This window comes from Odocoileus virginianus, chromosome 24 (genome assembly GCF_023699985.2).
Source record: "Odocoileus virginianus isolate 20LAN1187 ecotype Illinois chromosome 24, Ovbor_1.2, whole genome shotgun sequence".
NCBI lineage: Eukaryota > Metazoa > Chordata > Mammalia > Artiodactyla > Cervidae > Odocoileus > Odocoileus virginianus.
In genome coordinates this window covers 23,266,503-23,291,914 of record NC_069697.1, presented here as the reverse complement: position 1 = coordinate 23,291,914, position 25,412 = coordinate 23,266,503, and the positions used below count along the sequence as shown (strand labels likewise).

Here is a 25,412-nt window from a genome sequence, read left to right as displayed (position 1 = left end):
TCCACCTTCTTCTGCTACCTTCGCTCTCAATACCCTTTCCATTGCTCTCAAATCTCAGGGGATAAAGCATTGTTCCTACCTTGATTTTATTTCCACATTTTTCTGCAACATCTTGAATTTATTCCTCTTCTGGTAGTTCTCCCCCTGTCCACAATTATTTTATTCTTTCCTTGTAGAGAAATCTCTCTTTTAAGCAGGTGCTCCCCTCTTCCTGCTCTGTCGCTTTTAAACATTTTACCCTGATTCCTCCACACTTTTTATTCTATTCCTCATCTCTCTATTTACTCCTTCATCCATTTATCTTGATTCTGCTGTAGCATTTCCGCAGAAAAAAATCCTTGAATCCTTCTTTGATATTTCTTTTATAAATTCGATTTTGCTGAGTGGTTTCCTTTTTAACAAATAAAAGTATTGATCATCTTTCCTTATACAAGTTCACTTAAAATATTTGAAAATAGGGATAAAAAATGATGAGAACAAATATATTATTAAAAATATTTATTGAACACTGGAGGAAGCACAGGCTGGAGGGCGGATTGAAATAATGAATTTGATTCCTAGAATGTCGTATTGAGCTGGTTGGGTGTTATCCAGTATGTCATTAAGGCAGTTCAAAGTACAGATATGAAATTCAGGGAAGATTTCAGGCTGGGAGTAGAGTGATAACAAAATAATGTGACTGTGTATTAGATACTGCACTGGGAGATTTAAATTACTTTCCTTATCTAGTCATGTTTTTATAAATTAGGAAATTAAAGCAAAAGCTGTGATGCAACTTAGCCAGGTTAATAAGTGGACTCTCCAGAGTCCACACTCTAACCTCTCCCGTGTACTTCCTCTCTCAGCCTCTCTCAATTTCAATCTCTCTTATTCCTAATTTGGATATAGGGATATTTTGGCTTATTTTCCTTAAGAGATGCATATGTTTTAATGTATGACCTGGGTTCGATTCCTGGGTTGGGAAGATCCCCTGGAGAAGGAAATGGCAACCCACTCCAGTATTCTTGACTAGAGAATCCCATGGACTGAGGAGCCTGGCAGGCTACAGTCCATGGGGTTGCAAGAGTTGGACACGACTTAGTGACTAAACCACCACCACTTCTAGCTCTAGCCCAGCTATTAGGGGATTAATTCATAGTCTTAATGTTTGATTCTTTTTCTCCCTCCTTTGGACCTCGTGGCTTGACTTTTTCTCCTCATAGGTTTTCCAACAGCAAAGAATAACAGTCTCAACCACATGTCATCCAAGTAAGAAAATAATTCTTGGTCTTGACTGAAAGGACACTGAATTCCCTATGTACCCGGTAAGGGGAGTGTCTTCTTTGGTGATCAGTAGACAGGCTGGCCGCTCTGGACACCTCCTCATCTGTGACCACGGTAGTTACCGTGAGAAGGACATCTGACCTCTGATATGCAGCCAAGAAGGGAAATCAGAGGCTGGTTCTTCTGGTGAGTTGACAAAGGGGTCCATGGGAAATGAAGAGGTGAGGACAGGGAGTATAGACACTTCAAACGAGTTTGGTCTGAGTGGTGAGAGATCTGTGTTGGCAGAGATTTGGTGCTGAGGGTGCGTTTTCTCTAAGTTAAGAGAGGCTTGACTATATTTAAATGCTGATGGAAAGGAGCCTGCAGATGAACACTGTTAATTTTTTCATGCTTACACATTCAGATATGTTTCTTTTTTTATGCTGGATCTCTGTGCTTCCACTTCTATGTGGTGTTATTATTTAAAATTTTTTCTTGGAGTGTAGTTGATGTACGATGTTGTGCTAGTTGCAGGTGTATGGCAGAGTGAATCAGTTATACACATACATATATCCACACTTTTTAAAGATTCTTTTCCCGTATAGGCCATTACATTACAACATATATTTTTATACACATACATAAGATAATTTTAGAAAAATAAAAAACTATATAAAACAGTAAAAAAAGAATGAGAATGAAAAAAAATCACTTGGAATGTCACCATTGAGAGGTAGCTGTTGTTAACCTTTACTGGCTTTTGGGGGGATATATATATGCATATGGATATAGCAGGTCTTCAGTTCCTGGGGTTCTGTTCCAGGGTCTCAAGGACTGTTTCTATTTCTCTCTATCCCCCAGCCAACACTGGAGCAGATACAAAGATTCAAATCTCAGCTTAATTTCAAGAAGAAAGATACAGTTGCATGCTTGCTGAGCTATGGTTTCCCTCTCCCAGAGACCAGACAAGACAGGGCTGGAGGAGAGAAGGAGGGGTTGAGTGGAGTTGGAGAAGGTGAGGGGTCACAGTCCTCGGGTTGCATGTTGAGGACCTGGGAGCTGCCTGTCAGAACTCAGTGCTGAACCAGTTCTTGAATGTGGACCCACACAGTCCATTTATCCTATAGAAAACTCTCTACAACAATCCTGGGCTCTTCCAAAGCCTCCCTGGGCAGGTGGTACATTGGGATCTATGATGAGGCTATGATGAGGTCCCTCTGGACCAAGGATAACTAGGCAGAGTCATTGTGACGAGTGGGACCATTGCCACTGTTAATCTACGTAAACTGTTTACTGAATGAGCTGCACTTGGTAGGAGGAAAAAAGGGAAACAATATTTTTCTCATCACCACCTTTGAAAACCTTCTCTATAAAACCATTTTTTTCCACCTCCAGAAGAAACTACAAACAGTTTTTAATACCTTTTCCAAACACTGTCAAATAAATAAGAAGTCAAGTATGGTATCAAGGCCTTCCCAGGTGGCGCTAGTGGTAAAGAACACGACTGCCAACGCAGGAGACATAAGAGATGCAGGTTCTATCCCTACGTTGGGAAGATGCCCTGGAGGAGATCATGGCGACTCACTCCAGTATTCACGCCTGGAAAATTCTGTGGACAGAGCAGCTTGGCAGGCTGCAGTTTCAGAGTCAGACATAACTGAAGCAACTTAGCATGAACATACATGATATAAAAACTCTAAACTTTCATCCATTTAAAATCTTTCCCTTCCCTTATGGACTATTCTGGCCTGGAAGCATACATCTTTGGGATGATTGCCAATGCCCCCTGCTATATATCCCTGACCCCTTCTCTCCTGTGTTGATTTGTGGGAAGTCCTACTGGTAGTCTCTCTCAGGGAGACCTAGTAAGCCTTCCTCCCAAGTGCACTCGATCTCTGACCCACAGGAAAATTTGCCCTGCCATTGTCTGGACATGTGGGCTGTGACCAACAGAACCATTTTGATTTCCTTTGTAGAGCAGTGTGACAGGATAGCTTCTTCTTCTGGAATTTTCAGGAGAAAGATTGATATCACTCCCCATTCCTTCAAATCCAGAGGACACGTGTCACACTCCCTGCATGTTTCTCTGGAAGCCTCTCTCATCTAGTTTAGCATGAAGGGAGGAAGCAAATTCTTCCTCCTCAGCACACTGACAATCCTCTCCATAGGAATTCCCAGTGATGGGGATGAATTCTGAGGTTACTCTCATAGAATCTGGAGATGGGGGATGACAGAGTCCTTTGAACTATCTTTGCTCTGCACAGGTGGTATAACACCCTGCTTTAGAAGTGAGGGTGCTTGTGAGTGCTAAGTTGCTTTGGTTGTGTCTGACTCTTTGCGACCCCATGGACTGTAGGCCTCCAGGCTCCTCTGTCCATGGGATTCTCCAGGCAAGAATACTGGAGTGGGTTTCCATGCCAACTTCCAGGGGATCTTCCCAACCCAGGGATTGAACCTATGTCTCCTTAATTGCAGGTGGATTCTTTACCTCTGAGCTACCAGGGAAGCCCAGAAGTGAGGGTACTTGGTACTTATTATTAATATTTAGTTTTGGGGGCTTTTGCCAAAACAAAGACATAAAGGTCCCATTCAAAATTCAGTTACACACATGGGACACAGACACATTCAAAAGAACTTTGTCATGCTATACATAGACTGCTTTTTTCAATGGACACTATACTGTAATAACTGTACATGCATATCTTACCTTAATGGAGTATAATTTTCATTTTAATTATTAAATGAAATAATTGAAAGCTCATATAAAAATTCAGAAAATATGGAAAGGTGAAATTTCCTATTTGCTATTGAAATTCTCTCTGTAAAAAGTCATTTTATTTTCTATGTGTCTTTCGAAATTTTTTTTTTCATTTATTTTTATTAGTTGGAGGCTAATTACTTTACAACATTGCAGTGGTTTTTGTCATACAGTGAAATGAATTAGCCATGGATTTACATGTATTCCCCATCCCGATCCCCCCTCCCAACTCCCTCTCCATCCGATCTCTCTGGGTCTTCCCAGTGCACCAGGCCCGAGCACTTGTCTCATGCATCCGACCTGGGCTGGTGATCTGTTTCACCCTAGATAATATACATGTTTCAATGCTGTTCTCTTGAAACATCCCACCCTCACCTTCTCCCACAGAGTCCACAAGTCTGTTCTGTACATCTGTGTCTCTTTTTCTGTTTTGCATATAGGGTTATCGTTACCATCTTTTTAAATTCCATATATATGCGTTAGTATACTGTATTGGTCTTTATCTTTCTGGCTTACTTCACTCTGTATAATGAATTCCAGTTTCATCCATCTCATTAGAACTGATTCAAATGAATTCTTTTTAATGGCTGAGTAATATTCCATGGTGTATATGTACCTCTTTCCAAATTTTTTATCACCAATGTATAAACATATGTATAGACAAAAATTAGGAATAGGACTATATTTTATTTATAGCTCAATGACTTAATGCTGACTTCTCATCTTGTGCATTGCTCTTATTTTATTAGTATATACAGCCTTACCTCATTGTGAAAAGTGGCAGCCTCCTATTTCAAAGAATGAATATACTTTCTTTACTTCAGCCACTTCTCTGTTGATAGATTTTTAGAGGCCGTTTCCAATTTCCCCCTATATTAATAATGCTTAAGTGGAATTCCTTGTGTACATGAGTGAATATTTTTGAAGGATAGACTCTTAGAAGTTGAATTGCTGACTCAAGGGATATGTTCCTTTAAAATACTTTCCTTACTAACCGTTTATTTTATCATATGTTGTCAGAAGACTGATCAGCTTTCTTCTATTCAGAATGGCTCTTTCTATGTTAAAACTCCAAGCATAACACTCATGGCCTGTCTTCACTCCTAAGCAGAACTGACTCAAAATGAGTGGAGAGTTTGGAAGAACAGATTCAACAGGTGCGGTGGGCTGAGCACCTGTTCTCCTTCCCTTGGGACCCAACCTGCCCTTGGAGTGCATCTGTTCTGCAGTCTTCCTCCCATGCTGGGGGGGCCTCCAGCACTATCTGTAAGTAGATGGGCAACTGTATTTAACTCTGGGATCCAGTGGTAGAAAGCTTCTTTTGTATAGACCTGAGCTTCATTCTCCACTATCAGATATATAAGTATCTATATATAGGTAGTATCTATGCATAGGTAGTACCTATGTATAGGTAGTATCTATTTTTAAAATTAATTAATTTATTAATTGTTTTCTCTTTGGTCTGTCCTGGGTCTCGGTTTTTGAGAGGACTTTCTCTAGTTGCAGCGAGTGGGGTCTACTCTCTCATTGCAGTGTGCGGGCTCCTCAATCCAGTGGCTTCTCTTGTTGGACAGCATGGGCTCTAGGCAACACGGGCTTCAGTAGTTGTGGCACAAGAGTTTCGTTGCTCCGTGGCATGTGGGATCTTCCCAGACCAAAGATTGAATAACCGTGCATTATAAGGTGGATCCTGAACCACTAGACCACCAGAGAAGCCTGAATGGCTTCTTAATCAACTTTTGCCATATTCCTTAAAAAGATCAACTTTTTATTCTGAAATGCTTTCAAACTTCAATAAAAGTCACACAAATAAGCAAGAAAACTTGTATATACCCTTCACCCAGATTTCCCAATTGTTAATAATTTACATTTGCCTTATTATTCTCTTACTTATTTTTATTATTTTCAGTCATTGTGATATGACACCCAATTACCTTTAAATAAATAGTGTATATTTCCTAAAAACAAAGACATTAATTGAGATAAGCATAGTATACCCATCAAAATCAGAAACTTCACACTGATACAATACTACCATCTAATCAATATTCAAATAATGTCAGTTGTCCCAATCATATCCCTTATAGCAGAAAAAACAATAACAAAAGAAAACCAGCAACAACAGAAATCTCTTCTGTAGTGCCTGGACTTTCCAGAATTGAATCTAGGATCATGCATGATATTTGGTCTTCATATCTCTTTAGCTTCCTTCAGTCTGGAAAACTCCACTGCTGTATCTCCAGGGTCCAGAAAAATCCCTCAAGTTAGTATTTGTTGAATGAATTAACACCAAATACATTTCCAGTTAAAAAGCTAAAAGAAAACTTTTGGGACAGGTGTTGGGAAACTCAAGAAGAAATAAAAGCAGGACAGGGCTACCGCCAGAAATGAGACTTGCTCTTCCCCCAGGAGTCCTGGAGAAACTTGAAGCCAGGAATTAAGAAGCTTGAGGAGAAACTGACTGAGGGGGTAATCATAAAGATAAATAAGCAAATGACTGTTCCTGGAATAGCCAGGCTAGTCATCCCCCGCCACACCTCATGTTTACAGAGTGACTGACTGAAGGGTTTGCTCTGGAATGAGCAAACAGAGAGAGGAGTGAACCAGGGCCTCTCGTGACTCTGGGGCTTCAGATGGTCACAGAGGAGAAAAGAAAGGTAAAACTGTTCTTCGGGGGGACACTGGCTTACCTGTTGACCCCATTTCCATAACATCTACATATCTTAATAAGAAACCCTCTGTCAACATCCTCATCATGTTTGCTCCTCTAGGCCTTCCAGGAGAAGGAAAGCCATCTCTGATGGAAACCTGTGCCAGCTATTTATAGCATGATAAAGTGGTAGGAGAGAAAGAGCTAAAGGTGCCTCATTTAAAACAAAGAATTACCAAATATTTGCAGAAGAAGAACAGTTTGAGAAAAAAGAATCAAGATAAAAATATAGAGTAACTAATAGGGGGGCTTCCCTGGTGGCTCAGACGGTAAAGAATCCGCCTGCAATGAAGGAGACCCTGGTTCAATCCCTGGGTCAGGAAGATCCCCTGGAGAAGGGAATGGCAACCCGCTCCAGTATCCTTGCCTGGAGAATCCCATGGACAGAGGTTATAGTCCATGGGGTTGCAAAGAGTCAGACACGACTGAGTGACTAACACTTTCACTTCAATTCATGATGAAGCAAATGTTTTTTCATTTCACACAAAAATTATTATTATTTAGGAAAACTTGAGTGGATATTAAATTCATAAAACTAGGGCAGATTTCAATGAAGAAAGGCAAATTTCTAAACAAGAAAGATTTATAATTTTAAAAGATGATTTTAAAAGTAAAACAATGAATAGGAGGGCTAAGTAACTGAAAGCACATGACTGAAAGCCAAATCAGTAATTTGGAAAAGAAGGGATTTTTTTTTTTTTTTTTGTAATGTAAAGCAAAAAAGACAACAGAAATAATGGGACTAATGTTAAGAGATATAGAGGATATGTCCAGGAGAATATATATTCATTGAAAAGAGAAAGAGAAGAAAACAGAAAGTGAAAGTGAGTCACTCAGTCGTGTCTGACTCTTTGCAACTCCATGGACTGTAGCCTGCCAGGCTCCTCCGTCCATGGGATTTTCCAGGCAAGAATACTGGAGTAGCTTGCCATTTCCTTCTCCAGAGGATCTTCCTGACCCAGGGATCAAACCTGTGTCTCCTGCTTGGCAAGCGGATTCTTTACCACTGTACCACTTGGGAAGCCCATTATTATACATTATAACAATACAAATTAACAATATCTGAAATAAAATTATAATCTCATCAAAATTTTGCAGACCAAGTAGGAAAGAGGGGTAAATTATATATAAAATTATACATGACACAGGTCTCATTTTTTGCAGGGGTAAGTCATGGATATTATTGTTGATATTGATATAAAAATACTGAAATAGGTTTGTTAGAAATATATTTATCAACAGAATGAGTATAGTATGGAGTTGTGGCAGTGTGTTACTGGCCTACTCAGTATCCATTCTTGGTTTCTTCCATAGACAGAGAATTCTGATGACGTTTTCTAGCCACTCTGGCAGTAAGTAGTGGTCCCATTAGTAAATGTAAGTGGAGTACTGTGTGAATGTGTCCCTAAAGGCTTCTCAAAAGGAGCTGATTCACTTGACCTTTGCCCTTTGTGCCTGTTTTCTTCCTACTGCTTAGAAATCGTCCCACAAGGCTAACGCCCAAGCAGCTGCTTTATGACCTTGAGAAACGGTAGTTATGTTCTAAGAACCATGGAGCAAAAAGAGGAAAGATGGCTGGATTCCTGAAGACATTGGAGCATCCTTTCCAGCCTTGATACAACTGATGTGTACTGACTTTAGTCTCTAGACTTCTTTTGCTTGGGAAAAAAGCAGTCATGTCTTTAAGCTGCTTATTTTGGAATTTCTGTTTTATGTAGCCGAACTGAATTTTAGCTGATTTAGAATCTTCTATACTGGGAAAGGGAAAAGAGGAACAACAGCAAAAAGTTTGACCCACCCAGTGATGGTTGAGAAGGCAAGGGAAAAAAAGAAATCAAGAACAAGGAAACCAGGTAAAGAAACGGCAGGGTTAGAAAGTGAACTGAAGTCATTGATTTCTTTTGTAAGAGACAGATCACAGAAGTTGAAAATAAAGGTATAGTGAGAGAAATGTTAGGTAAAAGAGATGGCAATATTAATACATGGCAAAATAGAATTCAAGACCAAAATACTTAGGGGAATATCAAGTGCTATTTAGATAGCTTAAATAGAAAAAAGGTAAAATTCACCAAGAGGATAAAGTAGTTACCAACATTCATGCACTGAATTTGCATTGAAACAAAACAGACACTATTAAAATTATGAAGAATATTTGACAAAGCCATGATCTCTGTAGGAAGTCTCAGGAAGTGATGATTCATGTGGACTGAATATAATTTTATATATGGCAGATTTGAATAACACAATAGATAAGTTTTCTTTGAATGTTATACCCAATGAAAAGAGAATAAACACTTTTTTCAACACCCATAGGGCTTTACAAAATTGATTAAATACTATGTACCAAAGAAAATCTGAATTAATTCTCCAAAAAGAGATTATAAAGGTCACATTCTCTTAATACAGTAAAATACAAGTTAGAAATTAAAAATGAAAGGGAACTGGTAATAATTTAAAAAAAACCTAAAACTAACCATTGGGGTAAAAGAACAACGTTCTTTATAATTTTGGGGTCAAGAAGAAAACCAAAACTTAAATTATGATTGTTCGGAAAGAATGTTATATGAACACTATACATTTCTCCCTGGATTGAAGTCAATGGAGTTTTTAAAGGATTCCTGGTGTTTAGCGCTTTTATGAGAGATGAATACTCAGCAAAAACAAATTCAGGTTTAGTGGTTAGGAAATGGCCAACCAAATACCCTGAGAAATAGAAGAGAGGAGAATGTGAATAGATATAAAAATAGAATTAATTTAACTAAGTTTGAAAAGAAACTAATATCCTATAATGGAAAAGAATCTGAAGCTGTACAATTGAAACTAACACAATATTGTAAATCAACTATAGTTTACAAATGAAATTGAAAAAAAGAAGCAATCCCAATAGGAAAATCACAGCTCTCCCAGGCATCTTCCTTTCTCTCTGAAGTGTGGCCCACTCATTCCCATAGCTGTGCTCCTTAGATTAACAGTGGAGGACGCTACCATGTTGATCACTTTGGACTCACAGCAGTGTCCAGACATGTCACTTACAACTCCTCATCTGAGGAGTCCCGGGTCATCTGTCTACCTGTCCTCATTATTTCAGTGACAGAACTCTCAGTCACCCCGCCTCCTTCATGGAAGTCTGGCCCTTGGATGTTATGTCTTCTCTTTTCTTTCAAGTTTCTGGACAACCTCAAGGTTCATGTGTGTGACCCACCTGCAACCTGGGTTTCCAGTGTCTTGAGCTCAGCATGACTTTTATCCCAACTCCCGTGCCCGACAGGGACCTGGTCTTCGCTCAGAGCTACTCCACTTCCAAAAACACCCATTCTCTGACCACGATCTCCTTTTCTTCTAACTCTATTGTTGTGATATTTTCTTTATATCTCTTTTTCAAAACTCATTTCGTTGACCTTCTAATTCTTTCTTTTTTATATGTGCCCACTCCAGCCTTTACTTGCTTCCATTTCCAGCTTAAGTTGCATAGTCCACCAACTTTGACAACTCTTCTGCCAATACATTGTCCTCACTGACTCCACTTTTGCAAATTTGACAAAATTTCAACCGTTGATGAACCCAGTTATTTACTTTCTCTAGTCCTATTCCAGGTATATTGAGCAGATCTATAGAGGAAAAGATACAAAATTATAAAGACAATATATTTAAACTTCTGGCGTGTAATCTCAATTAAACCTATCCCATCACATCATGTCTCACCCACAGCAGGTAACCCCATCAGCTTCACAGAGAAAATAGAAGGCTTTGGACATATATTCCCTTTATTTCCTGGTAATACTTGCAATCTTCCATATACTTACACCCCACCTTTTTCTCCTCTTCTACAGTGACTGTGTGAGAGAGTTTTTACGTCTCTTGTCTACGACTGACTCTTCATCTATGTTCCAAATTCCCATCTTCTGCTTTCTCGGGAATCTTGCTCTGTTGATTATCTTCATTCTCTCCTGAACTTTCTCCTGGCATTAAAAACAAAACAAAACAAAACAAAACAAAACAAAACCCAGCAATTAGAAAACCTACAGACTGGGAGAAAATATTTGCAAATAATGTGAACCATAAGGATTTAATTTCCAAAATATACAAATAGCTCATACAGCTCAACATAAAAACCAAACAGACAATACAGTTAAAAAATGGACAGAAGATCTAAAAGATATTTCTCCAAAGAGGACATACAGATGGCCAACAGGACATACAGATGGCGAACATGAGAATATGCTCAACATCACTAATTATTGGAGAAATGGAAATCAAAACTACAGTAAAGTATCACTTCACATGGGTCAGAATGGCCATCATCAAAAATTCTGCAAATAAATGCTAGAGAGAGTGTAGAGAAAAGGGAGCCCTGGGAATGTAAATTAATGCAGCTGCTGTGAAAATAGTATGAAGTTTTCTTACAAGACCAAAAAAAGAGCTACCATACGATCTAGCAATCCCACTCTTGAGCATACATCCAGAGAAAACTCTAATTTGAAAAGATACAAATGTTTATATTGGTGCTATTTATAATAGCAAAGACATGGAAGCTACATAAGTGTCCATTAACAGATGAATGGATAAAGAAGATGTGGTGTATATATATCATGGAATATTACTCAGCCATAAAAAGAATGAAATAATGCCATTTGCAGCAACATGGATGGACCTAGAGATTATCACACTAAGTGAAATAAGTCAGAAAGAGAAAGACAAATATATGATATTACTTATATGTGGAATCTTAAAAAATGGTACAAATGAACTTATTTATAAAACAGAAACAGACTCACAGGCATAAAAAACAAATTATGGTTACCAAAGCAAAAAGGGTGGGGAGGGATAAATTAGGATCTTGGGATTAAGAAACACACTATTTTACATAAAATCAATATAGAACAAAGTCCTATTACATAGTGCAGTGTGATCTGGCTTCTTCCTATCACCTCTTCGGCTTTTTTTTAATCCCTTCTCACTCTCAGTATGTGTCCTAGCCCTGTAGATTTTCTTTCAGTTCCTTGAGCATACCTTGTCTCACTTACTCCTGGGATTTTGCACATGCTGACTATTTTTTTTTTAAAGAAAAACTTTATTTTGTATTGGACTGTAGCTGATTAACAATGGTGTGATAGTTTCAGGTGAATAGCAAAGAGACTTAGACATACATATACATGTATTCATTCTTCCCCTAACTCCCCTCCCATCCAGACTGCCACATACATTGAGCAGAGATCCCTGGGCTATACAGTAGGTCCTTGTTGGTTATCCATTTTAAATATCACATGCTGGTCATTTTTTCTGAAATGTTCTCTTCCTCTTCACTTCCAATCTCCATATTGGATCCCCAGTGCTTTTTACATCTTTCATCAAATATCACTTTCTCTGGGAAAGAGATATCACTATTCTTTAAGGTTTGATTAGGCAGAGTTCTAATAAACTTTAGAACTAAACTTTATTTAATTTATTTTATTTTAAAATAAAATATCCTGAACCCTATAATATCATTTCATAACATTTACTGATTTGAAATCTACTAAGAGATTTATTTTTCTGAGCTTCTCTACTCTTGCTTCTTCCAACAAGACCAAGACTTCTTATTCAATGTCGAATTCTGGCATCTGGAACACGTCAGGCGTACAAAAACCACTCAACATTCATTTTTTGTTGGATTGATTCAGTCATTTGACTGACTCTTTGGCCTCAAGGCAAAATGCAGAACTTTAGGAAGCTTAATTGGACCCTATGGGAAATACATTTTATTTGATTTAGAATCCTAAATGGTGACATTTGTTAAGCCCAAATTTAAATTTTGAAGTTTTCCACTCAGGAGAGATGAAATCCACAGTCATCAGTGTCAAAGGAAAATGAACCAGAGAGAAATTTTCACTGTACACAAATATTTATCCTACCCTGCCCCTCCCCCAACTAGAAAACATGGTTCAGTGAGGGTCTGCAGTCTGCTCTGGCCTCCAAGAATTTATTGCCTCTCCTTGAAAAAGAGTGAAGAGGGACCTTGAGCTTCTTCCTCTAGAGACCAATACAATGATATCCTTCAGTGGCGAAGTCTAATCAATAAAACTGAGAAAAAAAACTTTTAAGCTCTATTAATGCAATTCTGCTTGGACACCTTACTTGGTTTAGGTATATTCTTAGCAAATATCCCTTAGTTGAATAGTTTTTTCTTTTATTGAGGGATTGGATTATTACCATGAAATTTTGTATTTTCTGTGGTGGAAGCAGACAGTGTAAAATGCTTACAGTGGGTACTGAATAAGGTGGCCATATGTCTTCTTTGCCTAGGACAGTCCCAGTCTAAGACTATTTTTTCCTAGTCTTCAGTCTAGGTTAACATCTGACCTGGAATTTTCATATTTTAATAAGATATTAATATGATTATTCATAGTCACATTACAGTAAACTGAGATAGTTTGATAGATCTTCGCTGTGTATTTGTCGTGGTATTGTTGAGAAGTGTGAGAAACCCATGTTCTCACTTTGAAGTGTGAATAAATCTGAAAGACAGCTAGTGATAACCTTTCATTCTTCTTAGCTTTTACAGATGCAATTTGACTAACACTTCCCTTTCAGGGCCTGCAGGTAGGGCACTTCTTGATAAAAAAAAAATAATGCACTTACTTGGAACAGTGAGGGACAGTTATTTCCTTCAGGTCTTGGACAGTGGTAGGAGAAATATTTGACACAATACTTCCTGCTGGCCATTTGGGGTGTCAGCCAATTGTATAATGGCCTGTGAAGTGACTTGTGAAGTGCAATAAAAACCAGGGCATAGGTTGACAAGAGTCAGCAGGAAACTTGGATGTTACATGAGATATTTGTGAGAGACAGAGGCTGATCAGTTTTGTAATAGATTCACAGTAAATAGCCTGATTTTCTTAGCTAAGTGGTTTCATCATTTATTTTTTTATACAGATCTCATTTCCTTATTTTGTTTGGCATTACTTTTTAAATTTTGAACACTTTTGACAGCAATGAACTAAAACAACAAACAAAAATGAGTACTTAATATTCATTTCCCTTTTTTTTTTTTGGTTATGTGGCATGTGGGATCTCAGTTTCCCAACCAGGGACCAAACCCACTCCCCATGCAGAGGAAGCCAGGAGTCTTAACAACTGGGCCACCAGGGAATTATGATATTCATTTATTTTTTCTCTCTCTTTTTTATTTACTTATTTTATTTTTTTATTGGAGTATAGTTGACATACATATTATATTAGCTTCAGGTATACAATATAGTGATTCAACACATATACATTATTAACTGATCAACATGATAAGTTTAATAACCTTGTGTCAACATACAAAGTGTCTGCAATATAGTTAGTTTTTTCTCTTTCTTTTTTATTTTTTAAATTATAAAAGTATGATAACACATTTACAGGAGACTTGGAAAGTATAGAACAAAGTTGTATATAGTTACACTATATATTATAATAAATTTTTTAAGTAGATAAATTAAGATTTTTAGTTGGAGTTTCAATATCAAACTCTCAAAAATTAATAGAATGAATACACAGAAAAAGTAGAAGGATATAGTAGACCTGAAAGGCACTATGGGCCAATTCAACATAATTAAGATTTATGTAATTTTCACACAACAGTGGGATACAAATTCTATTCAAGTTCCCATAAACTATAAACTAGCAGACACTGGAACATATTCAGGGACATACAACAAGGTACAAAAATTTCATGGTCTAAAGGTATTGAAATCATACAGAATCAGTTCTCTCATCACTGTGGAATGATGTTAGAAATCAATATCAAAAGATATTTGAAAGTAACCCATGTATTTTTCAAGTGCAATGTGACATTTACCAAGAGAGCTTTGACTTAGTCACTGAAATCCTCAATAGCTAGAAAACTGCAAAAAATACAGAGGGTGTTTGCAGAGAGGAAAGCATTTAAATGAGAAATTAACTGATATTCATTTCCTAGAGAAAGTTGTTGAAGGATATGAAAAGGTGTACCATGTACCAAATGTTTGTTGACATGCACTGTCCATTGTGGGGACCACAGTGCTATGGTTTGGATGTTTGTGTCCCTGTAAAATTCTTGGGTAGACCTCATGGATGCCCCTTCTACGATGTGAGGATATAGTGAGAAGTCACCAATGGACCAGGAAGGGGGCCCTCACCAGAACTTGACCTTGCTGGTGTCTTGATATTGGATGTCTCAGCCTCCAGAATTGAGATTAAAAAATTTCTGTTGTTTATAAGCCACTCAATTTGTGGCATTTTTGTTTTAACAGCCTACAGAAACTAAGACACATTTGTCATATTACTGACCACATGAAAACAAGAAAATACAAACCTACCAAAGAAGCACTATAATCTTCAGGTTTGGAGTTATTCAAGAAGACTGTGTTTTGAGACGATTTACATCTGCAGCTGCAGAAAGCACATATTTGTATTACTCTGTGGAAACATGACTTTTTATTTAGATCAAATGTCTGTTCTAAACTAATTTTGCATTTTTAATTTTGTTGAGCATGTGTGAAAAGCGAACTTACAGCTGTTAAGCTATTGGTTCCATTAACAAAGGAACTTCGCAAACATTTAAAAGATACCTGTTTGAGACTTCCCTGGTGGTCCAATGGATAAGAATCCCCCCGCCAATGCAGGAACACAAGTCCGATCCCTGCTCTGGGAAGATTCCACATGCCTCGGGGCAAGTAAGGCAGTATGCCACAACTACTGAAGCTCATGCTCTGCAAAAAGAGAAGCCACTGCAATGAAAAGCCCAAGCACTGTAACTAGAGAGTAACCCCCACTTGTCACAACTAGAGAAAGCTAAATAAATAAAATCTATTTTATATCAGTGTTATTGGATATTTCAAGTAGAAAATTAGTTCCAATAATTCAGTTTTTTGTTCTCATTCAAGTTACGGAATCAAAATGAAACTTTTGGAAGTTCATTAGACATTATTGTGAATGCTATTATAAATTTAGCTAAGCAGTTTATGTTTGAAGAGGAAATCATGTGTTTTTGTGGTGATAATATGAGTGAAGTTTTTGGAGGATCATAATGTTGTGGTAAAAATATATATTAAAAAAAAAACCCTTTTCATGAAGATGGCGTCGAAGGCGAAGAAGGAAGCCCCTGCCCCTCCTAAAGCTGAAGCCAAAGCAAAGGCTTTGAAGGCCAAGAAAGCAGTGTTGAAAGGTGTCCACAGCCACACGAAAAAGAAGATCCGGACGTCACCCACCTTTGCGGCTCAGGAGGCAGCCCAAATATCCTCGCAAGAGCGCCCCTAAGAGAAACAAACTTGACCACTATGCCATCATCAAATTCCCCCTCACCCCCGAGTCAGCCATGAAGAAAATAGAAGACAACAACACACTGGTATTCATTGCGGATGTCAAGGCCAACAAGCACCAAATTAAACAGGCTGTGAAGAAGCTCTATGACACTGACGTGGCTAAGGTCAATACTCTGATCAGGCCTGATGGGGAGAAGAAGGCATATGTTCGACTGGCTCCTGACTATGATGCTTTGGATGTTGCCAACAAAATTGGGATCACCTAAACTGAGTCCAGCTGGCTAATTCCAAATATAAAAGTTTTCACTATGTAAAAAAAAAAAACAAAAAACAAACAAACAAAAAAACCCCAAAACCATTAAGCAGAAAAGTACCTATGGTGCATATATAATTTATAACTGAGGCAAAATAAGTGACAATATTTTACCAATCCAAACAGAGTTATAACTGTAAGAATTTACTAATGTATATATTAAAGTTACTAATATACATATAATTACAAACGTATACATGTGTAGACATACATATAGGCTTCCCTGGTGACTCAGCAGTAAAGAATCTGCCTTTAATGTAGGAAACATGGGTTCAATCCCTGGGACAGGAAAATCCCCTGGAGAAACAAATGGCAACCCACTCCAATATTCTTGCCTGGGAAATCTCATGGACAGAGGAGCCTGGCAGGCTACAGTCTATGGGGTCACAAAAGAGTTGGACATGACTTAGTGACTCAACAACCGATGTACATATATACATAATAAATATACATACATAAATGTATATATATAAATTTTATATGTATGAGCATAGACATGTATGTATTATGTTATGCAATATATTATATATTTATGAGCTAAGATAATTTATGAGGAAGCTGGTGTCATCGACCTAAATATTCTACAATTGTATTAGGTTTTTAAAAATGAGTTGATTATTATAGGTGTATATTCATAAACAGTAACCTGTGAATTGTGAGTGCATTTTGTTTAAAATTCATTAGAAACCTTTAATCAAAATATTCATTGAATGATATGCCAAAACCTCAGCATTTGAAGTCTTTAGTAAACTGCAATAATAGAAAATACAGTTTGCTTGTGAAGACATTGAAATTTATTTCCACAAAAGCAAATGAAAATCAAACAAATCAAATGACTAGCAAACAGTTTACAAGGTTTAATTTTGAGAATTTAGAATATCTCAACTTTGTGGAAAGAATGTTTTGGTAGAACTCGTATATTGAAACAAACAAATTGATATTCTTTTCTGGAATTAGATGAAATTGAGTAGAATCTCAATCTGGTGAAACATTCTAAGAACCATAAAGTAAAGATTACTTGTCAGTTCTTTTTGCCTTCTAAAAATATTTGTCAACAGGTTAGAATACAGTTATCTGTGAAAATATTTACACATTTCAAAAGAAAAAATTAAGATAGAGTATTTTAGTTGGCAGAATTTTCTGAGTTTACCAGGTTACTTCAGCAATTGTAAAGAGTATTTTTCTCACTTAAAATATTCTGGTCCAATAACTGATTCACATTGTTGTACAGCAGAAAGTAGCACAACACTGTAAAGCAATTATCCTCCAATTAAAAAAAACTAACCATGCTGAATTTCAGGGCCTCTCGCCTTCTGAGATGGCCCACGCTCTTGTCTGTGGAGTGTTTCTCTTTAAATAGATTCATTACTTACCTAAACACGCATACATGGTCTGCAGAAAAGAGTTAAATAAAAATGCCAACAATTTCAGATTTATTATTCATAGCTTGTAAATTTGGGAATGGTCACTGGCAATTTTAATAAGAAGTAAAAAATAATAAAATACTGTTTAAAAATATCCTTCAGAATAAAAATGACATGGTGTTAGAAGCAGAGATGGTTGAGAAACAGTTAAAACCTGTGAATACATTCCCAGAAGAATTATTTTTCTTATGTTATTTATGTTATTTTTAAATGTATGGTTTGAAGCATGGCGTGTCTATTACATCCTAGCAATGTCAATGCTTGCACTTGTATTATAGCTTAATATTAAAATTAAGTGATTGCTAATCTGTAATTTTTTGTGTGTTGCTCTCTGGAACTGTTGGAAATAAATGGTCTTCAGAAACAGTCCACCTTGAACTCCCCGGGTGAGAGACATTTAATCACATTCCCTGCCAACTTCTGGGGACCTCTGGAAAATACTGGGTCAACAAGATCAATATATCAGAATGTTTAATCCTTGAAACAGTTTCTTTTTTAGAGATAGGTCACCTGGGTCTTTTAAAAACATAGCACTGGGAGCTGGCCTTTCTATCTGTGTCTGATTATTCAAAAGAGAAAAAAAAAGAGGAAAAACGTAGTGAAACTTCTTGTGACAAAGCTGCTCTTAGCTGTCAGGTCTGATCCCCACCCCCTGCCCCCCCATGGAGAGGAAAAAGTCAAACAGGATTTGGGGAAAACTTCTTTGCCACAATCCATGCCTTCCAGAAATCAAAAGGGATAGAAAATTCAGAAACACCACTCCATGACTAGTTCAGTGTTAAGCAATAATCTCGTTTCCTGAATTTTTAGATTTTTGGATCATGGTTTGAGTCACCTGCACAGCAAGTGATTCTTTGCTAGTTTTTCACTACATATTAATCTTCTTTCACAAATGTTGAAAACACTTGATTCATTTTTTAAGAGTGGTACGAATTTCATATAAATTGTTAGAGAGCCATGAGAAGACCCCCAGCAAGGCTGAAACACTTAGAAAGTATAGTTTCTATCTACCTGGGAAGTAGGTGAATGTTCATGGGCCTGCAGAGAATATGTGCTAATCCAGTGTGGTTTATTATGAACATTTAACTAATAATTTGAATAATAATGCAGTTTGCGTAGAATTGTTCATATGTTCATTTTTCCCCCAAGCTTTTTTTTTTTTTTTTCATTTTCCCCCCAAGCTTTAAACTTTTTATTTTGTATTGGGGAATAGTCAATTAACAATATTGTGATAGTTTCAAGTGAACAGCAAAAGAACTCAACAGAACATGTACATGTATCCATTCTCCCCCAAGTCCCTCTCTCATCCAGGCTGGCACAAAACATTGAGCAGAGTTCCATGTGCTATACAATAGATCTTTGTTGGTTATCCATTTTAAATATAGTTGTGTTCATATGTTCATTTAAATGGAAAAGAGTCTGGCAGAGAGTCCTTACGCACATATGCAGTTCTAAGAATCCCAACCTACCTATTTGGTATCTATACTTCTTCAGTTGAACAGTGTTAGGGAAAATCACATGCGGGCTGGTCCTAGTTTATATTTATTACTACAAACCTACACTGGGCACCTATCTCTGCCTATCAGTCCTACAACATTTCTCCAGTAAATATGCTCCCCATTTACCCAATTAGCTGTCTCACACAGTGCTTTCCTCCTCAAACCTTCCATGAACCCTCAGCTCTTTTCTATGCTCAAGGTCTTTGCATAATTTCAACCATCTTTTCTGCTGACTGTTTCCATCTCTTTCCCAGGTAGTTCTTCTGACACGTCTGTACACCTTCCTGCTGGCTCCCCACAGGTGTCTCAGATTCAGTATCATCTCCACTCCCTCTATCATTCTCACCTCCCGCCCCCACAACTGCTCCTTCTGTTGTGTTTCTCACGTGGCCTAATGATGTGAGCACATTTTCAAACGACCAAGTCAGAAATCTTGGGGTTTCCCTGCAGGGTCCTCTGGATTCTTTCCCTGTCCTTATTTTTAATGCCACCCTTTTATTTGTTTATTTTTAGTGCTACCCTTTCAGTCCAAGCCCTTACTGCATCTCACCCTGATAAAGAACAGTCTCACACTGGGTTTGTTTTCTGATGATCTGGTCCTTCCTCCAAATGCTGCCAGAATAGTTTTTAAAATGCAAATTTGGTCTCGTCACTTCTTGCTTAAAATCTTCCAAAGCCTCTCAACTTCCCTTTAGGATAAACCCTTGCTATTTAGCCGAGCCAACATAGCCTTTCATGATCTGGCCCAGTCACAATTTCAGCTTTTTTACTTTTTAAACCTTCATTCAGACTTTATGCTTTCAAGACAGATTTTTTTTTTTTTTTTTAATGTTGCTCAGTAAATCAAGGTTTTCCACTAAGTTGTTAAATTTCTCCACATTGTTCTCTAAACCTGAGAGCCCTTGGTGGATTTAATAGATGTCTAAATGTACTCATCCTAAAGTCTCAAACCAGGAATCTCTTCCTACCTGAAGCTTTTGCTGGAGTTCTCTGAATCTTCCCCATCCTTTCCAGTCTGGGTCAGGGATGATGCCTGTGGGCTTCGTGGTGCCCTATTGAGCGTGGCCTGTCTGAGGTTCTCTAGGATGGGTAGGATGGGCTCTGTGAAGTGTCAGAAGGACGGTGAAGTCACCATGGCTGGCTGGGTGGAGAACAGCCCTGGTCCACCTGAACGGCTGCTTCTTGTCGGGGCTGGTATGCAGGAAAGAGGGTCAGGTAGGTCTGCAGGAGACAGCAGGCTCAGTGTGCATGCACTCATCGCTTCAGTCGTGTCCAACTCTGTGTGACCCTACGGACTGCAGTCCACCAGGCTCCTCTGTCCAAGGGAGTTTCCAGGCAAGAATACTGGAGTGGCTTGCCATGCTCTCCTCCAGGGTATCTTCCCGACCCAAGGACTGAACTTGTGTCTCTTGTGTCTCCTGCATTGGCAGGTGGGTTCTATACCACTAGCGCCACATGGGGTTCAGTATGAGGTGGAAATAAAGTGACCAGCAATTGTAGGGGCTGAGCTAGTTGGTTTTGGTTCTCTGATCAGGAGGGTCCAGAAAGAGATTCCTGGCACTGAGGGGTGGAGGGGGTTGGTAGTGGGAGGTGGGACAGGAGAGATAGATATGGGCCCCACGTACTCTCATTGGAAGAATGTTTTGCTGGAGAGAAGAATCTGGCAGATCCCCATCCTCAAAGGATCCACAGTCAAGTTTGGAATTAAATATGAGTCAAACAATATGAGATTTATCTGGTTTCTAACGGGAGATATCCAGAAGAGATAGAATGAAGGTCTGATGTGCTTTAGGGTCAGTGGGAGGAGAAAAGGGTATGTGCTGATAAATATTCAGAGGTAGTGTAGACTGGGTTGTTGACTGGACGAGGAGAGTGAGGGTGTGGATAAGGGTTGCATGTCTGAGAGTTTGAGTATGTGAGTGTGTGTGTATAAATGAGTGTGTGTGTGTGTGTGTAGTGTATGAGTGGATGGTGGTTTGTGGACAAGGGGAGGAGCTCTGACTCTAGAATCCAAAAGGTCTCCAGCAGCAGAGTGTTAGAGTCAACCATTTCAAACTCTGTAACTTGCACAAGGTTAGATCCCTGGGTCTGGAAGATCCCCTGGAGAAGGGCTTGGCAACCCACTCCAATATTCTTGCCTGAAGAATCCCATGAACAGAGGAGCCCAGTGGGCTACAATCCACGGGATTGCAGAGTTGGACACGACTGAGTGACTAACACTTTTCACAAAAGAAGAGGCTGGGTCTCCAAAACCAATACCAGAATAGCCACAGAGCAGCAGCCTCTGCTGCTGCTAAGTCACTTCAGTCGTGTCTGATTCTGTGCGACCCCATAGACGGCAGCCCACCAGGCTTCTCTGTTCCTGGGATTCTCTAGGCAAGAATACCGGAGTGGGTTGCCATTTCCTTTTCCAATGCATGCATGCATGCTAAGTCACAGCAGTCGTGTCCAACTCTGTGCAACCCTATGGACAGCAGCCCACCAGTCTCCTCTGTCCATGGGATTCTCTAGGCAAGAATACCAGAGTGGGTTGCCATTTCCTTCTCCAGCCAGAGCAGAGTCTTTCCAAATATCACTATCACTACTTACTATCCACCCATTTCTCTAGTTGCCTCACTCCTGACTCCAGGAGTTGACAAGAAAATTATTCACAGAAATGGGGGTTTGGGAGATATGGGCATGTGTGCTCTAGTATTTTCCCCCACTATTCTGTGATAGGCCCTGGGTTCAAAGTTATTAGGCCCTGGGTTCAAAGTTATTAACTGCAAGGGAAAGGAATGAATCCACTTTGTGTGTTAGGAGAGGGACTGTTAAGATGAAGCCTCCTCCTCTTTGCTGTGTCCTGCAGAAGGGCTGTTCTCTGTGAAGTCCTATAGGACCTGATGAATAGCCATCTATTTGCCCAGTTGTGTATCCTTCACCCACCAGGCTTTTCTGGACTTATTTTTCCCATTTTTATGCCCACTTGTGCAGACCTTGCCTGGGAGTGGGAGGCGTAACAGAGACTCTGAAGACAGAAAGTTGGGACTCATTGGGATCTGACCCATTGGAATCAAGACATAGAGATAGGCTGTCTCTGTGAGGGCCATCTTACCCTGACTGCTGTGATTGACATGACTGCTCTCCACCAGGCACCTGTGATGCCATTTCACGTCCTTGATGCCCTTGACCCTTCACCTTTGCCTCGTGGGGACATATGACCAGAAAGCAATGGTACTGAATATTTACTAGATGCCTCAGAAGATCCCTGCTTCAGTCCTTGAGAGTCAACATGTGGCAAATCTTGTTCTTTTGTGGGCTGATTTGACTTTTGGAAACAGTTGTTAAGCTGTTTCTTGCTCCTACATGAGCTTTGTCGAATCATCTTCTCGTATTCTTTAACCACACTCTGGGCAGATACCATGACTTTCTAGTCATTTGATTATTTAAGAGTCCATTTTTGAAAGTTACTATCAAGTTTAGTATAAACCTCATCTGCTTTCTTCCTCCCAGTACAGGCAAGGCGTGTGGCTGAAGGGAATTGGGAGGGGGGAGTTCTGTGGCCTGGTTCTGGAACACCTCATATCTGCCAGAGGCCCCAGCCGACCTTTTCTGTTCCACCCCACCTTACACTATCCTCTCTGGCTCTCCAATCAGTTGTCAGGCACCGTGCTGTGCTTAGTCGCTCAGTCATGTCTGGCACTTTGCCACCCCGTGGACTGTAGTCCACCAGGCTCCTCTGTCCATGGGGATTCTCCAGGCAAGAAGACTGTAGTGGGTTGCCATGCCTTCCTCCAGGGGATCTTCCCAATCCAGGGATCGAACCCAGGTCTCCCACAATGCAGGCAAATTCTTTAATATCTGAGCCCCAAGAAAGCCCTGTTAGGCACTGGGGTAAGAGAAATTAATTTGATAAGATTCTTCCTTCAAGAAGTTTATAGGGTGGGACTGGTACTGAGCTTTATGCAAACAATGTTGAGATTAATCTAAACTGTAATAGGAAGCCTCTAAAAGAGAGGCAGAATAGAGTAGCATCAGTGGAAGTGGAGGAAAGGGGGTGTGTTGGGTAAACACTCCAGGGTCTGTAAAGACAGGACTCGGGAGCTGGCCAGGTGTGGGGACCGTGCTGAGTGCCTGGGGGTTTCCCTGTAAGTGAGTAAGAGGGTGACTGGCCTAGACAGGCATGCGGGAACTTGATGGGGAGGACAGGGATCCAGGTGGAGCATTGTGTGTGTGTGTGCGCGCATATGTACACAGGCAGGTGTGCATATGTGTGTTTGCAGGATGTGTACACAGAAGTGGGTCTTCTCATTCTCCATGGTGTATCATTGAAAACACAATGGGGGCGGGTCCTGCTATCCCCACCGGGCTCTTTTCAGATGGAAACTGGCCCGCAGGATTCCTATCTCAGAATTTACAGCAGGAAACGCCTCTTCAGCTTCAGCCCTCCCGGCCTTTCTCTTGTTTGAGACCCAGGGACTGAAGGGGGTGTACTCACGGGAACGAAGGCAGGGGTCTGAGTGGTAAAGACTTTCTCATTAATTTTTTTAAAGTGACCTAAATTTAATGTTCATTTCAAGTGGGCTTCCCAGGTGGCACTAGTGGTAAAGATCCCCCCCCTGATAATGCAGGAGATTTAAGAGACACGAGTTCGATCCCTGGGTTGGGAAGATCCCCTGGAGGAGGATATGGCAACCACTCCAGTATTCTTATCTGGAGAATCCCAAGGACAGAGGAGCTTGGTGGGCTACAGTCCATGGGGTCGCCAAGAGATGGACACTACTGAAACAGTTAGCGCCAGCACGTGGGGATAGAGTGAGAAGGCACAGGATGGAAGAGGTAGGGGTTACTCCAGAAAGGGTTATTTGTTTTCTCCTGAGATGGCTAATAAACATACTCCTACCCTTTGTATTGGGTAGCTTGAGAGGCTGTCCTCCCTGGACCTGCTGTGGAAGGTCCTAATGATTGTATGTCTGACTGTCCTCACGCCTTCATGTTCTTTCTCTAGCATCTGGGTGAGAGCCTTGTCCCAGAGAGTAAGAGATATATAGCAGAGAACTCAGTGAAAAGAAATGACCCAGATTCCTCCAGGAGCTCCTAGCACCTTTCATCTCCAAGACACATGTATAAACTGTCTTTACATGAGTCATCTCACCCTGACTACCCTGACTTCACTGGTCCTTCTGCCAAGGCCCACAGTAACGATTGGTTTCCCTGAATAGATGCAAGCTGATCAGTCACCTTGGTCAAGTGCAACAGGTATGACCAGAAGGCAGAGAAGTTGACTTACCAGAAAAATGCCTGAGAGAATTAATGTTCCAGACTTTGAATACTCTCAGGTAACACATCGCAGTCCTATGAAGTTTGAGTTGATGTTTGGAAATAGTCAAATGACATCAAGCTCCAATGGTGAGATACATGAGGAGAGAGATTTAGGTTTAAAATAGGGCTTGACAGAAGTAAGCTTACATAGAATGGATAAAAAACAAGGTCCTACTGTATAACACAGACAGCTATATTCAATACCTTATGATAATCATAATGGAAAGGAATATTAAAAAAATAATGTGTGTGTGTGTGTGTGTGTGTGTAGCTTCCCAGGTGGCGCTACTGGTAAAGAACCTGTCTGCAAATGCAAGAGGTGTGAGTTTGATCCCTGGGACAGGAAGATCCCCTGGAGGAGGGCATGGCAACCCACTCCAGTATTCTTGCCTGGAGAATCCCCTGGACAGAGGGGTCTGGAGGGCTATAGTTCATAGAGTTGCAAAGAGTCAGACACGACTGAACGACTTAACTCAAACATATATGTGTAACTGAATCACGTTGCTGTAGAGTAGTAATTAATAAAACATTGTAAATCAACTATATTTTGATTAAAAAATTAAAAAACTATTTTATGTGTTATGCATTGCTTATACTTAAAAAACTGAAGTTTCAAAATAAATAAAAACAAAATTAACATGTTAAGAAAAGAAAAATGAAAATAGGGCTTGATGACACCAACATAAGGTTTTCTAGTCTGCATGGTTTGCAAAAGAGCTTCAAAAGGTCATTTTAAAAGGGAAGCTTCTAAAAGCAATTTTAGAGTAATGAATGTTCGAGTCCTCCACCCCCAGGATTTATTGAAATATAATAACATTATGTGAGTTTCAGGTGGTTTGAGGTGTACAGTGTGTTGATTTGATACACATATATTGCAAAATAATTACTGCCATAGTACT

General features: G+C 39.5%; 1 pseudogene; it reads left to right on the top strand.

Moving 5' to 3' along the window:
• The first annotated feature begins 941 nt into the window (after positions 1-941).
• On the top strand, positions 942-18,091 carry LOC110152479 (large ribosomal subunit protein uL23 pseudogene; annotated as a pseudogene).
• The last annotated feature ends 7,321 nt before the right edge of the window (positions 18,092-25,412 follow it).